Raw genomic sequence first — 20,502 nt, forward strand, 5'->3', positions numbered from 1 at the left:
AATCTTTGTGATATGTGTTACAGCTGGTAAAGGAAGATTTTGTAATAATTGATTATGAACATGATCAGGACCAGGTGATTTCGTAGGGTTTAGATCTTTTATTATGTTTCTTACTTCTGAAGGACAAATAATTTCTGGTGAACTTTCTGGATGTTTACTGAAATAGTATGTATTCTACATCACGAGTGAAATTATCATTATATTTTGCAAGACTGTTTGTTTGAACCCTTGATTGTAAATCTCTGGCAATAATATCTGCTTTGCCTTGATCGCTATACACTACTGTTCCATCACAGTTCTTCAGCGCATGGTTTTCAGGTCTGGTTCTTTTCCCTGTCAAGGCACGACTAATTTTCCACAATTTTGAAGGCTCTGATTCACAAAGAAGAAGTTTTTCATCAAAATTATCCTCTCTGAGTTCCGTAAGTAAGTTCTTGACTTCTTTTTGAATTTTGTTCAGTGCAGTTTTATCTGCACGAATCTTGTATTTCTGCCATCTTCTTCTGAGTGCCCTTTTACGACTTAGAATTGATTCAAGTTCTATATTTTTATATTGCACTTGTTTATATGGCTTGTAATGAGTAACTCTTTCGAAGGCATCTTTAATTGTATATGTGTATATTTGTTGTTGTTGTTTTCTAATGCCAGGCGTTTGACAATAAAGTCATTTGACCTCTTGCACTCCAATATTTTTCAAAGATATTATCATGACCAGCCAATGAAGCACAGATTTTGAGGTGTTCCGAATCCATTTCTTGGTTTGAGTTGCACAATGGGCAGTTAGGGGACTGATATATTCCAATTCTATGCAGGTGTTTGGCCAAACAATCATGGCCTGTTGCCAATCTAAATGCAGCTACAGACGATTTTCGTGGTAAATCGGGAATTAACTGTAGATTTTGATGCAGAGAGTTCCATTTTTTCCCTTGGGATTGAGTTATCAAATTTCGTTTGTTGAAGTCTAAGTATGTAGATTTAATAAATCTTTTCACAGAGTAATACGTAGATTTAGTAACAGGTTTGTAAGTAGCAGTGCTGCCCTTATTTGCTAAAGCATCTGCATTCTCGTTTCCCAGGATTCCACAATGGGATAGTATCCATTGGAATACAATTCTTTTATTGAGTGATATTAATTGAGAGAGCATTTTAGTTATTTCTGCTGTTTGAGATGAAGGTGTGTATTTAGAGACGATTGATAGAATAGCTGCTTTGGAGTCTGACAATATAACTGCATTCCTAAATTTATTGATGTGGCATAGAAGATTCCTGAGACATTCACTTATTGCAATGATTTCACCATCAAAACTTGTTGTTCCATATCCAAGAGATCTATAAAGTGAGAAGAGACAGCACGTAACACCTGCACCGGCACCTTGTTCTCTGGAGATCAAGGATCCGTCGGTGTATAAATGAAGCCAGTTTTGTAGAGGGTACCTAATATGAATTATCTTTAAAGAAAACTGTTTCAGTATTTCAGTGTTTACTTCTGATTTCAGTATTTCTTCTGTTAAATTTAGACTATATTCTAGATTATGTGCATATTTGTATAGCTGTATCTATATCACTTTTAGTTTGAATTGTTGGATTTCCAGGGATATTGGTAAGAATTTCTTTGTATAAATCCCAATCTGTAATTCTTTCACTCCTCGTGAAAAGTGTGTGACCTTCGCTCGAATCAATGGTTAATAGTACAGGATTGTGATCAGAATTTAAGTCAGCTGTTGTTGTAACAGACAGTATGTTTGCAGTATGATGAAATAGGGCCACATCTAGAATATCAGGTGCAGATCTAGCATTATGAGGGTAAAATGTTGGGATGTCAGGAGTTACAATTGCATAATTATTTTGAGTACTGTGAATCTGTAAGACTTTCCCTCTTGAGTTCTGAGTTAAGGAGTTCCAACTTTGATGTTTAGCATTTAAATCTCCTAAAATAATGAAATTTTTGGTAGTATGTATGAGCTTATCTAAGTTTGATAAGAGCAAAGGTTTTGTAGGTTGGTTATACACAGCTGCTATTGTTGTTTCACAATGATTGAGCAATACAGTTATGGCAGTACATTCAACATTTTCCAGTATCGATATTTTAATAGGATTGTGAGAAATAGTTTTCTTAATTAGTATTGCAGTTCCACCACTTGGTTTATTTTCCCTATCAGTTCTGTAGATTTTATAATTCTTGATTTTTATATTGTCTGTTCGATTTAAATGTGTTTCATTTACACAAGCAATGTCAACAGTGTTGTCTTGCAAGAACTTTGTAAATTCTAATAGTTGATTTTTCAGTCCGTTTGCATTGAAGTTTAAAATAATAAGTGGTTTGGAAATTACTGATTTAGGGTGTGCAGCCATCTGCAGTTGAGAAGGTCAGTACACTTTCTATCAGAATAATAATTTTAGACTATGTGTCATTACATTGTCCAAGCTTTTGTGAAACTTCACTTAATTTTTTTTTAAATTTGTTGTAGGTTTATGTTTTTGAAAATATTCAGAATAGATTTCAAATCCTCCATGGGGAACGAATTATTTGATGTGTACATGTAGATGCACCGGTAGCTGACACTTTAAGAATTTTTCCCACTTAATTCAGATATAAAATATTTGCTTTAGAAGTCATGCATTAAATAAATATGTCAAGAAGTAGTTCTCTTTATGCTTAACACAGCAAATCTAAAGAAAATGTTCAAGTTAAAAAAATTATCCTTGACAATTAAATTTCAAAATGAGTGCATATGTACCTGTGGCTGACATCTATTTTTTGCTCCGTTCCTAATGTTGACACTTTTTGTACCTATAGCTGACATAGGTTAAAATATATAAAATAGCAATAGGAATTACACTTTATACAGTCAATAAACTTTTATTAAGGTACAGAGTAAAGAGTTACAAATATTCAGCATTATTTAATAGTATTTATGTAACAAACTTATGTAGATAGGCTAATGGTTTTGTTATCAAGATTCAAATGTTTAAATTCACAAAGGTTAGAAATATTCTAAAGTTTAATATATGACAGACATTTATACTGTATAGAAATTAAATAACATTTAGACAAACATATTTTGATTGGAAGCATCTGGGAACTCTGATACTACTCTTTTAAATAATTAAGATATAACTATATTATTACTGGTAAGTCATTCTAACATAAAACAATGGATATTCTTTTATAATTACTGTATCCTTATAATGGGTCTATCTACTTAGTCCTACTTTTACTGGCCAGAGAGATAATCTTCTATTTCCTTAACTCTACAAACTCTTCTTGAATTTGTGACACTAGGTGGAGTTATTTTTTTTAAACTCTTTTTTCCTCGTACCGAACTGTATCTTTTTTCTCTGGCCAACGCCATCCAGCAGGTCCACTTTTTACCATCACTGACACCAGATATTCCTGTTCATTTTCTAAAAGTCTGATTCCCTCTATCTGCCCTGGAAAGTACTCAGAATCATATTCAACTATCACATAGTCCTTCTGTTGGAAATTTCTGCTTTTGCAGCTTTCTCCATCGCTCACAGATTCAGAATAGACTGACATATCAGAATCAGATGAGCTAGTATCTGAATCAATACGGTGAACTTTTTTGTTTTTCTTGGTAGCTTTCTTCTGCATTTCTTCCATTTTCTTTTGCTGTTTCATTTCCCTTTGCTTTTTTCTTTCATCCAATTCTTCTTGTTTCCTTTTCTTCTCATCTGTTTTCTTTCTATGATATTCTTGCCAAAGGTCTGATGTTAAGACTGATGGTATTTTCTCTTTTTTTTCTGCATTTCTTCTCTTCTTTTTCTTCGGGCCAGAACAGCGCCCTTTTGAAAGGATATGGTATATTAGCTTTGGATGACTTAGGTGTACTGCTGACAATAGATGATGTAGAAGGAATAGCTTCTTCTGGATTGCTTAATTCCTTCTTTGAGACTGGTGATACAAGGTTGGAAATAGTAGGGGAAATATTTTGAAGGCTCTCTAATATTGGTGATGTTGGAGTTATGGTGGGTGTAACAGGAGTGATGTCTGGAAATAGCTGAACAGATGCATCAGTAACAGGTAAGTCTATCTCACAAGGCAGTTCCAAACCTGCAAAAATGGAATCTTCTTGAACACTAACTATCAAACTATCATTTGCGTTACACTGGGCCTGCATCCTTTTCCAAATATTAAAAAGAGAAGTGTCTGCAATTGGTCCAGGCCAATTTTCATGTTCAGCATTGACATTAAACAAAGCAAGGGTGTCCTTGTCAATGAATGTTTCAAGAGCTTTCAGATGTTCTGCCATTGTGTTTGACGAATACTTTGATGCTTTGGTATCAGCAATAGGTTTCATATTATTAGCTATAAAGTGTTCATCAACAGCAGATGGATCCCAGGGATATAACCCACTTTTTCTAAAACCATTTTCTAGGATGTCTGGTGTTATCCTTGCTTCAATAGTCGAATTCAGTAAAGAAGCAAACTGTGCTCGAGTGATAGTCCCTGAATGATTCTCCAATCTGCATGAGAATACACTCTCCCTCCATCCTGCCTTTAAGGTACGGAACACAGATACATCCATCAGTTGCATTATGTGGGTAGAATTTGGATAAAGTGCAATCAAAATAATACCCTTTTCCTGGCAGAAATTACTGAGATGTAAAGACATATGAGATGAGTGACCATCCACAAAAAGAAGAATGGGAAAAGGAACAAGCTCTTTCGCCCATGGGTAAAACACTAGTGATATAATTGTAAAACGTGTCACATGTCATCCACCCTGACTCTGAACAGCCTACGCCCCAATGGTTAGGAATGCCTTTGCATATTTCAGCTGGTAACCGTTTATAGCGAAACAAAATCATAGGAGGTGCTATTGTACCAGCTGCACTGCCACAGAACAGAACAGTGAGGCATTTGTAATCTTCATCTTACGATGTTTGGTGACGTATATACGTCCGTTGATGTGACAGACGCTATGGACAGTACTCTATAACAGAGTCGCCAGTATGAAAGGATAATTCCGAGCCTTTGGCATGAGACGAACTCGATAGCTCAGTGGTAGAGCGCCTAACCGGAGACCAGGAAGTCGCAGGTTCGATTCCCGCTCGAGGTTGTGAAAATTTTTCTTTCATACCATGGCATGATTGTGACTATAATAGTATTTAATTCATTAGTGAGGCATTCTTTTTCATTATTGCTGATAGCGGAATATAAAGTTCTATCACCCTTCATAGCTAATACTTTTGAACATTTCGCATTTAGAAAGAAAGCAGACTCATCACAATTAAAAATTCTATTGGGATTCTTTAATACGTCTGAAAAACTGTTTTGAGAAAGGTATAGCTCTACTTCTTCAAACCAGTTTTTCAGTTTTAAAGCTGTCACTTCAGAGCAGCTTTTGGTTAAGTTCTGAGATGTGCGCAAAGTTATTTCCGGGTTCCTTCGAAGAAAACTGTCATACCATTTTCTACTTGGCTTGCTGTTTTTAAATTCCTTATTCAGGTCTGATGCCAACTGGGCAACACTGTTCATGAAATTTTCTTTTGTAATGCGAAAACCTGCTTTGGCCATTGTCTGTATCCACTTTACAAGTAAGCGTTCTTCTTCTATAGAAAAAACAGTAGCTGGTCCCATTTTTCTGGAAACTGGATACTTCCCTTTAACTTTATATAAGAGGGTAGTTTTTGGTACTCCATATTTTGAGGCTGCTGTCTTTACCGGCATACCCTGTTTCACTTCAACCAGTGCAGCAGCCATAGCTGATTGTGGATACTTGAGTATTTTGCTTGGCTGTGGTGCCATCTCCGATAATCACCTGAAAGACAGGTGTGGCAGAAAAAACGAAAAGAAATAGGGTGTCAGCTTCAGGTTACTTTTCATGCTAGTTGCCTATACCTGACACAGAGGGGTCAGCTATAGGTTCCCTTTATTGGAGGATAAAATGGAAAGAGTATACCCTCTAGTAGATAAATATTAAACTTTCGAAAGGTAAAATGGTCCAAAACAGTTTTGCTCCTAAGGCTGACAGTCTGTCAGCTATAAGTACAATGTTTATTATGGTGTACCATTAGCTGACCCACCATTTTTCAGGAGAAATTTAGTAAATGTCACTAAAAATACTTTGAAATATCGACATTTATACATTAAACTTTCAATTAAACATTAATTTTATTTTTAAAAGTCAATAAACAAAACACAAAACCTTATTTAGTATTACTACCTGCTTATAAAAGTTGCTAAGCTTTCTTCTTCAAGCTTTGTGTAAACCACCGCCGTCTGGATTGTAATATATTACAATCCAGACGGCGGTGGTGTAAACCAGCACATCTCAAACAAAGAAGTCAGAGAGATCAGTATAGCTTACAGCATTACCAACTTAGTTTTCTTTCCAAAGAGCAACATTTTAACTATGAACTAGTGCAAAGAGAAATAAATTAGGAGTGGAGATTCTCTTATTTTTTACCACGGCCGACTTGATGTCCCTTCGCTTTTTTTGTATACGGCCTTGACAATAGTAATGTTTTCTTGAAATTGGATAATTTCTCAATTCCACCACGAGGCGCTGTCTGCCAAGCTCTGGTGTCCACAGAAGAAATACTGAATATGAATTAAAATAAATGATTAAAGAGTAATAATAACACTTATAAATAATAAATAAGAAAATAAAAGTGTTATTAGTTAGTTCTGTTAATTATGGTAAAAGCGTGAGTTTAAAAGCAGGGAAGATAACACATAGTAACCTTTTCAGTTTAAGTAACATGATGGCAGAGGTGTAATTTTGTAGTTCATTCGCTGAGTAGCACCCCTAGCCTGCCTAAACTGCGATGTTTCTAAATAATCACTTAGGGTAAATATTTACCATAACTTGTACTAAGTTTTATAATTTCACTCACTGCACTGGTACATTCCACTTGATATTGCAGATTCAAGAATCATAGTTTCAAGATTTTGCGACTCAGTGGATTATAAGCCACATTCTTCGAAGGAACAAGCTTTTCAGTTAAAGCTGCTGCAATGTTATTTAGAAGTGGCCTAACAAATTTCACAGTAATGATATTAGCAAGTCGTTTTTGGCCGTCTTCGTCACAAATTGGGCATTGCAAGAGAGGGCATCTACACAGTAACAGCTCAATTTCCGAACACAAATTTTCTAATATATTCTTGTTTGGTATGAATGGTACTGCCCGTTCAAGAAAACGATGAATGACTGATAACACTGAAACAAAGGTAGGTTTCGGATATCGCAGAGCTCCTAAATCTTGATTTGCAATAAGACTCATCAATGGAGAGCTATTAGTGTTTTCAGCTATACAATCTAAGCATGCCACGCAGGAGACCCTTTCTTCCACTATTCGTACTATATAGCCACTAATGTATGTCAAACTTGCTGTTTTCATTGTTGGTAATGGTATGTCTGTAAAAAAAATCCATTCCTTGTTTACAAAAAAATTGCAATAATAAATAATAAAAACCACAGAAAATTTTAATGAAACAATGTAACAATTACTAGTAGATCAAACAACTACCGGTAATTGTCATTGAATATGCCTATAGCTTATCTGATTGGTTTAGTAGCTGTTGCAGGATGTTTAAAACTGACTCAGGAATACTATATGGTGCAGCAGCGGTATCTGGCATATCTACTTCTTGAATAGGTCGTCCATCTGTGATGTCAGATGCATGGTTCTCTACATTGCTAAAGTTTGACATGCACAAAATACCCGTTTTCAATATCTTTTGTAAACTGAAGTTCACTGCCCTTGCATCCAACATGTCATTTGTTCCGGACATACGGCGCAATTTACTAAAGAGCGACTCAACAGGATCACTTGAAAATGCTCTAGTAAGAACATAATGGTACCCATTTTCTAAAAGATATTTAATGCAGAGAACAGTTGATTTTGTTGTCAACGTGATAGCTTCATATGTCTCGTTAGTTAGGAAATCTTTTTGACGTGTGCTACTTGCACACTTCGTTGTATGGAGATAAGAAAGGAAATAATTTTCTAGCCAGTCTAGACGATAATCATCCAAAGAGAAGAACTGTTACTTATCATGATTTCTACTTTCCACATGATAATGTGTATTGCTAATATCATGCATTGCGAACCACTTGATGATATTTTCCATAAAAGTCAATGTCGCATCAGAATCTTTGAATTTGTGGGCTTCAGGGCGTGAGCTTGCATTTTCTTTCAATGTTCTGATAGCAGCAATTAAACATGGAGAAAATGTTTCTTTTGCCCTACGAATGTTCATTTTTTCAAATACAGTAGGCTCAACGTGTTTTTTCGTGAGATATCTGACAGGTTTCACTGTATCATCTTTTTGGAGTTTGTGTAACAATTTCACATATGAAGGGTCCTGGGGAAAAACCTGTGAAGTCCAAAATTATTAATTTTTGGTTTTGGATGTCATGTATTACCTCAGGCCGTAGAGATTTCAGTCGTTTAATTGTACGGAGTAAAAACGTGATTAAGCCAGAAATATTTGAAAAGTGATAACTCAGAGGCAATAGAATGTAATAGACCTTGAAACTTTAAACTTGCTCTCCTATAAAAACAGTAAAATGTGACTTAGCAAGTTCTTCCCCTGGACCCTTCATATTTCCCTGAGATTGTTCCAGTAAGTTACCATCAGACATTTCGCGTTCCAGGAATTGGGTTCTGATATTTTTCAATATGTGGCACTGGTCAAAACTTAGAAATAACTTTCTGTTTCCATCACAAGGGTGTGTGGTCACGGGTTTCAATAAACCACCTGAAAGATGCTTCATCATTGTACTATTGCTTTTATGGTTGTCAGAAACAATTCTAATAACTTATAAAACCACATTTCTCGACTTCACTAATCACTTGCAATGTTAGTATATGTAACTCTTGCCCTGATAATTGTTTCGTGAAGAAAAATGCACATGGTATACGGTAGCTGGTTGAGAGTCCCCTTAAAACAAAACACAAGACTCGATTAGCCACTACTTCTTTCTTGGGAATATCAAGTATTTCATCCTCATTTCTTTGTGCTTCTGTTGTTTCCTTATAGCCAAAAAAAGTATCAAGCTTGCGATCGTATATTATCTTGGGGTTGATTGCAGCCTCGTCTACAATAAGTGATGAAAACCACTCAACTACAGTCAGGTTTTTTGCCTCTAAGACCAACCTTTCTTTAATCAAAGGAGTGACACCAGACGAGCAATCAGTAGGGCCAGAATATCTCGTGAGTGTTCTCTTAGAAGGCAGTTTAAAAAAACCTCTTGATCGTATATGGGAATAACCTTTAGGAGATATGTTTTGCAGTATTATGCATTCTCTGATTGTCTCACTATTCCACCTTGGTATTCTCTTTCGATGATTAAGCAGCTGATCTAGGATAAATTTTGCATGAATACTGCCTTCATCTGCCTCTTTCTTTACATTTTCCATTTCCTTATGTAACGGATCTCTTTCAATTAGTTGAAGTTTTTCGGTTGTTTTCGTTATCTCATCTTGCTTCTCTTGTAACACCCGATTAAGTCGTGTAATTTTCATACGCAATCTGTTAATATTTATTTTTAGCTCGTCAATGTTGACAGCGTCTGTTTGCGTGGCTTTATGGTCATTTTCAACTGGCAAGAAGGAAATGTCACTAACTGGTGTTGAGCCACTCGGGACATCTTGTTCAAATAGTGAAAAACCAATATTACTAAAAGATTTGCGTTTATTTGGTGGAGGGAGATCAGTTTCAGTAATCGTTCATCTTGGTCTTTTGATATTTGACACTTTATACCTAGGATAATGATGGAATATTGTTGGCACAGCATTTGGTTTTAATCGTCTAAATTATCCATTATTAGAATGATCTTCTTCCTTGAAATGTAAACTACAAACGACTGAAGATGGGGAGTTGCTGTTTGGAACGAAGTCTTGGCGTGAAGTCACTTGAAGCCATTTTTTGCATCTTTCTCTATCACTCGGAAATTCGTGGAATGATATTGTTCCTCCGAAGTACACAATGGTACACAACAATTCGTCATTTTGAAACACGTCACAATAAACTCACTTACCAGTAGAAATAAGCACAATATTTTAGTATAATCGCACAAGAAACCATACACATATTCCTCAGCAAACCTTGGCAGCTAATGCCATCTGGCGGAAATTTCACATTTTCTCGATTACAGCTTTAACACAGGGATCAACATGAATTGTGAAGGCCGGTAAGGAAGAAGCAAAGCGAGCATCAAGTCGGCCGTGTTTTTACGTTTCAAGTTGAAGTGTCAGCTATTGGTACAGGGTCAGGCATAGGTGCATCTACCTTAGGGTGTGCAGCCATCTGCAGTTGAGAAGGTCAGTACACTTTCTATCAGAATAATAATTTTAGATCATGTGTCATTACATTGTCCAAGCTGTTGTGAAACTTCACTTAATTTTTTTTTAAATTGTTGCAGGTTTATGTTTTTGAAAATATTCAGAATAGATTTCAAATCCTCCATGGGGGATGAATTATTTGATGTGTACATATTTTGTTGGCTTTGAGGGAACCTTCTCTTTGGCAGTGGAGACGTTCACGAGGAAGTTCATTGTATTGCTGATGGTGGAAGCAATCGTAGGATCGATATCATAGCTATAAATAGGAATAAGCAGACAGCCGAAATAATTGATCCTACCATCAGATTTGAAATCTAAGCCACTCAACCATCTGAAGTGAACAAAGAGAAAAAGAAAATCTACGAGCCCACGATTCAGTACCTATCGGCGAAATACAACATAGAAAAAATCACAATTACCGGTCTCTTCTTCGGAGCGAGAGGCACCATCCCGAAAGCCTTTGTAAAGTGGAGGGAAAAATACAAGCTGACGAGAGATCTTCAAGATGCCATCGTCACCACCATAATAAAATTTTCTGTAGCGATATTTCGTCAGCATCTTTATGGTGTACATTCAATTTAAATTACACTTGGTTCTATTTTTTTTTTCTTATGTCTTATTCACTTTTGCCTGAAACCTGTTTATATAATTTTTCATTTTAAATTTTATTGTGAGCTATTCTGTGTCGCAGGGCAAACCCAAAATACTGGGTCAGACAACTAAATTAAAAAAATGAGTGTAGGCGGCATTGATTGTTGTACAGGCTTACTTGATAATCTCATATTGAAAAGGTCAATATGTTTTTTAAAAAACTGGACATTCTCTGTAGTTTGAGGTGTGCTCTCCCTGGCAGTTTGTACATTTAGGGGTATAATCAGGCCCTTTGAATGGACAATGTGCTATTAAATGTTTGTCCCTACATTTTAAGCATCTTGATTCTCGTTTACAACCTGAAAATACATGTCGAAAAGATTGCCAATTATGACATTCACGTAAACGAGGTTGAGGGTTATAAGCCTCGACTTTAATGATGATGTTGTTTATGCTGTTTAATTGCAATATTTCTCTTGATTTTGGATTATTTTCCAATTTAATTTGAAAGATGGGTAATCTGTAAGAATAATTCTCATCATTTTTGTTTTGTATCCATTGTTGAACATTCAATACTGGAAAGTTGAGAGACTTAACTTCGTCTGAAATTTCCGCTTCTGTGATATTGGGTGGAAGATTTTTAATCAGAACTCTTATCGGACGATTGTTGGTCAAAGTAAAAGAATAAAATTCATATTTGTTAGCACTGAAAATATCCAAGAGTCTATTGTAATCTTTATCATTATCGCACAAATATTTGATATCTTCATTGGAATAAGCAAGTCTTAGGTTGCCCTGTAGGTTAGTGCGGAATTTCTGATTTTCGGAGAAGAAATTGGGTAGTTTTGTAGTTAAAACAATGGGTGGAGGTTTCTTTGTTTTTGATTGTACAGAGTTTGACGTTGTAGACATTTGTGGATTTGAATTGACATTTGGTGAATTTATCTCTGTTGTTTTTACTACATCTATACTATCAGAGTTTGACGCCATTGAAGAGACAGTGGCTAGTACTTGAAATTTATTGTTAGTGGGTATGCTTGTTTTTACCATTGATTTAGCTATGTTGTTTGCTGAATAAAAGCGTAATAGTCTGTTTGGATGTAAATACTCATCATCATCGCTGTCATTTGGTTCTTTCCTCACCTTCAATTGTTTCATTGTTGATTCTGCAGATATGTGTTGAAAATTATTTATTGCATTATTCGAAGTTTGAGAGGTTTCCATTTCTTCATTTATAGTTTCACTTGGATAGAGGGATTTCTGATTCTGAATTGAGATGCATGGTAAGCCTGTGTGTAAATCAAATTGTTCATTAACTAATGTAGTGCCCATGCTTGAGGATCAAGATCACTCGAAACACTCGCACAAAACAAGAATATATATATTATTCAGAAAGAAAATAAGTATTAGTGAACAATAATAAAATGTAAAATAGTAACACTAAGTATTAACACAATTGGAACACTTCACTTTAACTCGTCAAAATATGACAAACTATTTGTGTACTCATCAAATTACACCAACACAATCACGTAATTTGAATCGTCCGCCATTCCCTCAATATATATATATATATATATATATATATATATATATATATATATATATATATAATAGGATGCGAAACACTTGCGTCTAGAGCCTAACCTGTCAAAAGCTTCCACTTGAGGAAGTAGTTATAATTTCATTCGCCAGGTGACGCGACATAGTTGCCTAACCGACACGATAAAAGTCACCCTCGGCTCCCTTTATCGAGCATGCGCTATCGGTGAAGAAATTCCGCTTCCGGTGTGACGCTGAGCCCCGTTGTAAGCATAAAAATGTTTTATTTACCGCAGTAATTGTGAACTGGATTTCTTTTACTTTCATTCGAGATTGATGGATTAGTTTTCAAACTTCTGTAATAATGCCTGTGGTATGCAAACATTGCAGTACCATATTTAGTAAACAGTCGAATTTAAACAGACATTTAAGACATGTACATAAAATAGAGCACGTGAACATGATATCGTATTAGTAATATTATATCTTTCTCTTGTAAAATTTCTAGTTTTGGAATTACAAGGTTTTGATCGCCACCCGACGATGAGCCATTAGTTTCACTGTCATTAATAAAACCCAATTTATCATTGTATTCCCGTTCACTGCACTTTCAGTGGGGACAATTTTCTTTATTTATCATTTATTCATTATCAGTAGTTATATAGCCGTTGCTAATCAATTAACGAGCACACACCTACGACGACGATCATAACAAAAAAAAATCAACCTAAAAACGAGTGTTGATAATGGTTAGTTTTAAATTTTGGGTAATTAAGTAGTAATCATCAGCCAGGCCATCTTCCCGTAATAGAGATCCAGGATAGATACATTACCAAGTATATACATATATTTTAATAATTGTGTAGAAACAAACCATCGACAGGTCATATTGGCCAGGCCATCATCTTACTACAACAGAGATCCAAGGTGTAAAGTGGATACTAGATGACAAGTTAATCATATACAAACGAAATTTAATAAAAGAAAATACATATGATAACGAAGGTGCCCTGGACCTCTATTGCGGGAATATGGAGGCCTGGCCGATTATTACTACATAATTACCATACACTGTTAATTAACTGTTAGCTCTGTGTTATTTCCGCTTGGTAAGACTTAGGACCATTACTGTTCGATCCCAATAGTTCATAGATTTGAACTGAACTACAAAAATGTGGATCATGGATAGAGAAGTGGAGTCACTCTGTTGCATGTGTGAAGATTCACCGATCTCAAATTCAGGAAAGATAGCGGCATTGTGAATTGCTTTACTAACATGTTCGACAGCTGACCTCCTCTATCAGTGATTTAGATGGATAAAAACATCTAGGGCCTACAGGAACTCATAAAGTTAGTGGTATGTTTCCTAATTTACCATGATATTTAAAATACTATTGTTCTAAGGGTGTCCCGATTTGTTCTTTTGGATGGTTCCTTGTCCATTTTGTTACTCAACTGTGGAATAATAAATAATAATGAATATAGGTCTATTCCTGTAATAATAAAAAAATATATATATCTTCTTTTTTCCGAGATGTTCCAGTCGAACCAAACCACTACTCTCTATAGAGTTCAAATAATAATCTTTGGCCTATAACCTACTTCATCTTTCAAACAAATTAATTCAATTTTTGGCTAAACCATAGACAAATAAATAGAAAGACCCCCAACTCAATGCATTACCTTCGACACGCTATTGACGCGACGTCGAGACACTTGGCGGCAAAACATCGGAACTACATCTCGTTACACATAGTGGCAGAATGCGGAACTACATCCCTTGCTACACGGCCCGATCGGTATTACAGGTATCCGTTATGCCAACATTAGAGCATGATCGGTACTGCAGGTACCTATTATACCAACACATACTGGTATCTTTCATATCGCCAAAGGAGTGTGTAATGGTTTATCAGTTTAAATAACATGTTTAACCACAAAATTTATATCACATTTTTGTTTTAACATGTGAATATAAATATAATGGTTGAACATGAAACTGAAAACCATTAACACACTCCCTCTTTTAACACCGTCATTTAACCCTTTTATTAAATTGATTTATCAAATTTGACTAATAAAAGTTTTTGCATCTTCTAGATCAAATATGTAATTGAGATACAGGATGCGAATAGGATAGGATACTTCTCTCCAAAACACTTAAGCACTATTTTTAAATAATGTTATGTATCATGTATTGGAAGATGAAAACAAAGATTGACTTTGGAATATTGACTTCGAAGTTATTATTGGTCAGTTATATAATTATACTTCGCTCTTAATTTTATTATGTCAAACATTAGCTTGAATATAGTCATAAGATGTTTTGCTGTGACATAGTACAACGCACATTCATAAACATTTATAAAACACCACTTTATTTCTTTTACACCGTCAGAGCTGAACATCTATTTCTAAAAGTAACTGCCATTAGTTTAATATATGGATATTAAAAATCTAAGTAATCAATAATCACCACTGATAAAGAATACAAAGAAAACTATTTGTCTACAACAGACATAAAATTAACTTAGACTTTTAATAAAAACACCATTAAGAAATAAAAGTAAAAAAATTATTTTTCATTCTCTGATGTATAGTTGATTCAAAACACTGAACATATTAGAAAAAATGCAATACAATTTATTAGAGATAAGTCTATACTTCGCAACATTTCCTAATTTTGAGCTTTGATACTGAATGTTTGATTTGGTTGTGGCCCCATTGCTCAAAATATGTTGTTGTTGTATTCTAATGCCAGGGGTTTGACAAAGTCATTTGACCTCTTGCACTCCAATATTTTTGGAATATATCAGTCTCCTAACTGTCCATTGTGCTACTCAAACTAAGAAATGGATTCGGAACACCTCAAAATCTGTGCTTCAGTGGCTGACCATGACAATAATTTTGAAAAATACTGGAGTGCAAGAGGTCAAATGACTTTATTGTGAAATGCCTGGCATTAGAAAACATCAACATATTTACTCTGGTCATGATAATATCTTTGAAAAATATTGGAGTGCAAGAGGTCAAATGACTTTATTGTCAAACACCTGACATTAGAAAACAACAACATATTTACTCTCTAAAAATTCTAAATAATGCACCAAAATCTCACCAGTTTCAGAAGCTGCAGATTCGTATCGCTGCCACTGGACTCCGTCCTATGCCCTATAGATGACACAACTGAAATGCTCATCGTACTAGTAATTATTATTTGTATTTATATTACTATGTAATGTTAACTTAGGGTCTTAAAGATCGTTAGATTTATCATTGCCCTATATATTACAAAAATTATATTGCTCATAATGTAGAAGTCAAGTACTCTACTTTTTTTTTTCAGATGAATGAATGAATTCCCCTTATTTTCCTTCAATTAACTGAAGAAATCTACACATTAAACGAATGAGATAACAATGATGATGATAATAATAATAATAATAATAATAATAATAATAATAATAATAATAATAATAATAATTCATTCTAGTACCGAGGTCATGGAAAGCATGGGGCTCTACCTCCATGCCCCCCAAATGCCTTCTTGGCATGTTACGGGGATACCTTTACTTTTTACCTTTAATAATAATAATAATAATAATAATAATAATAATAATAATAATAATGAAGTCCATTACCATACCCTTGTCAACAAAATTAAACACAATTTTGTTAAAAGATAAAGACAATGAATGAATCACTCAATGAAAGAGAATACAGGTTCAAATTGATGCCACAGTGAAGTGCAATGAATGAAGCAATTATGTTAGGTGGTGAAAAAGGTTAATGTAAGTAGGCTGGTGATGAAGTGGGTCGTAGTTCTTGAGTGGGATACCAAGCATCCCTTGATGGAATGGCCCCTCTTAGTAAGTTATATCTGAAGTCACCGTTATACTGATTACTGCGAAAATGGCTTGCACATATATAGGCCCTTCTGTAAGGATGAGGATTTTCTGCCACAGCTGCCCACATGTGGTACCTGTTACAATCAAAATTCTATTATTATCTTTAAAAAAAAATACACAAACCAGGGTTGGTATTAATTTAAATTAATGATTTAATCATGATGTAAATAAAATGATTTTCATTTTATTTACATCAAATAATTGTTACTACTTAAATCATAGATTAAAATTATATGCACCTAACATGATTAAGATGAGAAATTAACTTCCTGAAAAAAAATATATAAACGTTTTTACATATGACTGTTCTGCTGCTTCTTAAAACTATTAGCAATATATATGAGTAGCAAACTTGCATCTCTGCAATGAACAAAATATTTTCTATGGTGAAATATATTTTTCTTCCTATGAATTCATATAAAATTTCACCACAGAAAAATCTTTGTTTATTACAGACATATAATTCTAGAATTTTCTGAAGAAATGGACAGGTTTTGAAAGTTTGCTTCTCATATGTCTTTTCCCAACTCCTAATTAAGGAGCAACAGAACACATGGTACAGGTAGTCAAGTAGAGTTTACTTTCGGAATCACCACCTAATTAAAGCACAGTATGATGCTGAGGATTGAAATGAATAGTTGTAGCTCATAACAATATTCAAAGCAAAAGTTGCACAATGCCAAATGGACTACGTAATTATTCTGAAAACACACAATGCTAAGCTCTTCTGATAAATTTATTTGTAAATATTAATCTCCCTAAATAGTTGAATTCTTTTCTAATGAATAACAAACTGAGCATAATATCTTGCCTAAGTCTAAGCTAATTATTATTATCATTAAATGCAGGTTATTAGTGCTGTAACTCTTTATGTATTAATAATGAGGCCTATGTGTAAACATAGTAAATTATTTTTGAAGCGATGTTGTTAATTACTTAAAATAACACATTAACAAAATACACAATTATGTAGGAACTAATGCACAAATGAAGTTTAAATGAATTACAAAAGAAGGCAAAAACTCATTTTAATAAAAAGAAATATGAATTTGACAAATAATTCTTACTTAAATTTAAAAATCACTACAGTTTACCAACCCTGACTATTTACTGATGATATATAAGGATATCTTTGCATTGAGCTTATGCCAATGCCATTGCTTACCTTTTAAGCTGTGCTGCATTACTTGGCACAGGAAACAGGAATAACCAGGTCTTCTCATTACTATCCGATTTCTGACAGTACACTGCAGCACATTCACAGTGTAAAACTCCGCCATTTGTCTTTCTATTAACTGAAACAAACCAGCAGTAGCCTAGTATCATATAATGCATTAATAACACTACATTTCATAGAACAATTGAAGGATTGCAGTATAATCAACGTTTGTGAAATATTCCTGGAAGAATTCTATCCACGAGTCTATAAAAATAATAAATATCTCCGGCAATTTAACTCTTTTTATTTTATCAAAATTATTCCAGTAAAGGTACTACTGTTAACTGTAAAGTCAAATTTCTAAAATATATCTTTTCGGGAAGAACACTTCTTTACTATTGCGTTGCCAAGCTAAGGTACCCCGCCATCCTTTGGTAACGCAACTGTAAAGAATTACACCGGGAACAACATATTTAGTCATATCAGATTCTGTCCCAAGAATTTTAAGATGTCTGACCAACTTAACTTAGCTATATACAAAAATAAGATGTTCGTTCATACCCAGAGTGTATATTAACTCTGTTAGCTTACCTTTAAAGCTCTTGGCGTAATTGCAGTTAGGCCTAATACACTGTTGTAATTCAACACAGAAGTCAGTTCATCATGTGGTAGTGGTAGAAGGAAGGTAATCGCGTTCTGAAGTTTATCCCTGAAAACAATTACAGATCTCAGTTTAATAAACGTTAAAGATATGATGGAAGAATTCAGTTTAAATGAGAAAACATGACGGTGCAGTTTAGCTGCATCTACACGGTTCAGTTTTTCATGCTCGTACGCACGCAGTCTGGGAAGAATATTGAAAGAATCAAGTTTAAAGCGCATGTTGAATTAAGATACATTAAGATTTTCTATTTACAAGGTACGCCATATTAATATTAAAATACCAAAATACCATGTGATGGAGTGTAAAAACCGATTATAGTTTCACTGACCAAGTTCTGCAGCAGCGAAAGCTAAAATAATATATTATCCTGCACATTGTGTGCACTTCCGTTATTATTAAATACCAATCTTGCAGGCATTGCTTGAATGTGTGAAGTTGAAGGAAAAGTTGAACCGTGTAGATGTAATCTCAAACATATTTCTTTCTTACCTTTAACGTTGCGAATTATTTCTTGTTGCAGGAAAGCACCAGTAACTTCTCAATTAACTCGATCTGTTCAAATTTCTTCCTTAAGCAGCCATGTTCGTCCATTCCATAATTTATACAAGATTTAAACAGAATAGGAATGCCAACATCCAACAATTGATCAACTGAGCAAATGAGGTTAATAGGTCATACACAGTACACTAATATGGCTACTTTGTCCTCTAATGAAAATGCAAATTAGCTATATAGTAATAGTAATAATAATCCGAATATTATAAAACTGACACATTCTGTGAATAATGGCTATTAATAATATCTGTTTAAAACTGTCATATTGGCAAAACTTATACCAAAGAACTTTCGAAACCAAAAAGTTTTGTACTGCTAATTTTACAAACTCTGTGATCGAAATACAGCCAGCGCTGTCCTGACCACATGCGGCAAACTATGGAACGTCTATGAGCATCCAACATCTATCATTTGAGTTAACCCCCCCCTGGCTAAACTAGTGCTGAAGTAGTTCCCCGCTTATATACATGTTGCATATACGAATCTGTGACAGGTTAGATTTGGTTAGTTTAGGGTTTTGTTACGTCATGCATATATTTGTCTATGATGCATATACGATCAACTGTATCTACATAAAAAGAAACCCTTATAAATTCAACAATTTTCACTTCCGAAATCACCAGAACTACTTCAGCGCTAGTTTCGCCGCTTTATTTACATAGGAATATCTCTTCGAATTGTTAACAAGGTTGAGATCACTCTTAATTTTACTGGATGTGATGCCCCTGGTTTTATAAATTTGGACATAAAGTGTCTTGCAGCCCCTCTAAAGTTGGCACCTACGTTTGGTGATATTTATTTGCATATCACGAGATTCGTAAGTTGGTTTACAGTTGAAATATCCAGAACTACCTCAGCGCTAGTTCTTGCCGCCCCTCTGAAGTTGTAGATGGAATATTGTGTTAGCAAGTTTAATATCAATACTACTAACAGAAATTAAGGTTAAACGAGCGTTGAGCGGATTCTGCCGATTTTGGAATAGACACCGACGCACTTAGGTTAGGTTAGGTTAGGTTAGTTTAGGCTTTTATTATCCCGTCAAGATGAAGGTGAAAGCGATTGAGTGTGATTTTTTGTTTTCTATGTTGGCATTTCAAGTACGTCGGTGTCTATTCCAAAATCGGCGGAATCCGCTCAACGCTCGAAATTAATTCTTAATACATATAGCCTATCAAGACTTATGAGGAAATATTCTGGAATACAATTATACGAAAATAACGTTTGACTTGGATAACAGGAGCTGGAGTAATAATTGTGAAATCTATCAATGCACTATTATTATAATTACGTAACTTGTATCACCGAAATGTAAATAATATATGATCGTGACGAAGGTGAATCTAGAATGCGGTGAATAAAACAATTTTTATGCTTACAACGAGGCCCAGCATCACATCGGAAGCGGAAATACTACACCGATGGCGCATGCGCAAAAAGAGAGCCGAGGGTGACTTTTATCGTCTCGTGTTGCCTAAGCAACAAACAAACATGGCATATGAAGAATCAGACCTGGAGTCCATTCACAACATGTTTGAAGATAACAGTGATGCTGACAAAGATTATCAACCCAATTATGGTGATCTGACTTCACCAGGTAAGTTATTTTTGTAATAAGTGTATTTTAATGGATGATTTCTTATTTTTAATTGTATTTTTTGCAAAGTTTATATAATGTGACGCTTAGGCAAGTTTGTCTCTTACATTTTTTCAAAACCCATAAGAAATGCAGAGGGTTAGGCACTATTTTTGATGGATATTTTCGTTTATAT

At 34.7% G+C, this 20,502-nt stretch overlaps 2 long non-coding RNA genes across 2 annotated transcripts; both read right to left on the reverse strand.

The window, feature by feature from the left end:
* Positions 1 to 3,493: 3,493 nt before the first annotated feature.
* On the reverse strand, positions 3,494 to 6,237 carry LOC138696149 (uncharacterized). The gene is made up of 2 exons (XR_011331258.1): positions 6,189 to 6,237; positions 3,494 to 5,783 (listed from the first exon to the last, which is right to left on the reverse strand). It is a non-coding gene; the product is annotated as an uncharacterized lncRNA (long non-coding RNA).
* An 8,567-nt stretch (positions 6,238 to 14,804) lies between these two features.
* On the reverse strand, positions 14,805 to 18,823 carry LOC138696150 (uncharacterized). The gene is made up of 4 exons (XR_011331259.1): positions 18,668 to 18,823; positions 18,106 to 18,223; positions 17,521 to 17,650; positions 14,805 to 16,429 (listed from the first exon to the last, which is right to left on the reverse strand). It is a non-coding gene; the product is annotated as an uncharacterized lncRNA (long non-coding RNA).
* Positions 18,824 to 20,502: the final 1,679 nt, after the last annotated feature.

The sequence above is a fragment of the Periplaneta americana genome, chromosome 3, assembly GCF_040183065.1.
Source record: "Periplaneta americana isolate PAMFEO1 chromosome 3, P.americana_PAMFEO1_priV1, whole genome shotgun sequence".
Lineage (NCBI taxonomy): Eukaryota > Metazoa > Arthropoda > Insecta > Blattodea > Blattidae > Periplaneta > Periplaneta americana.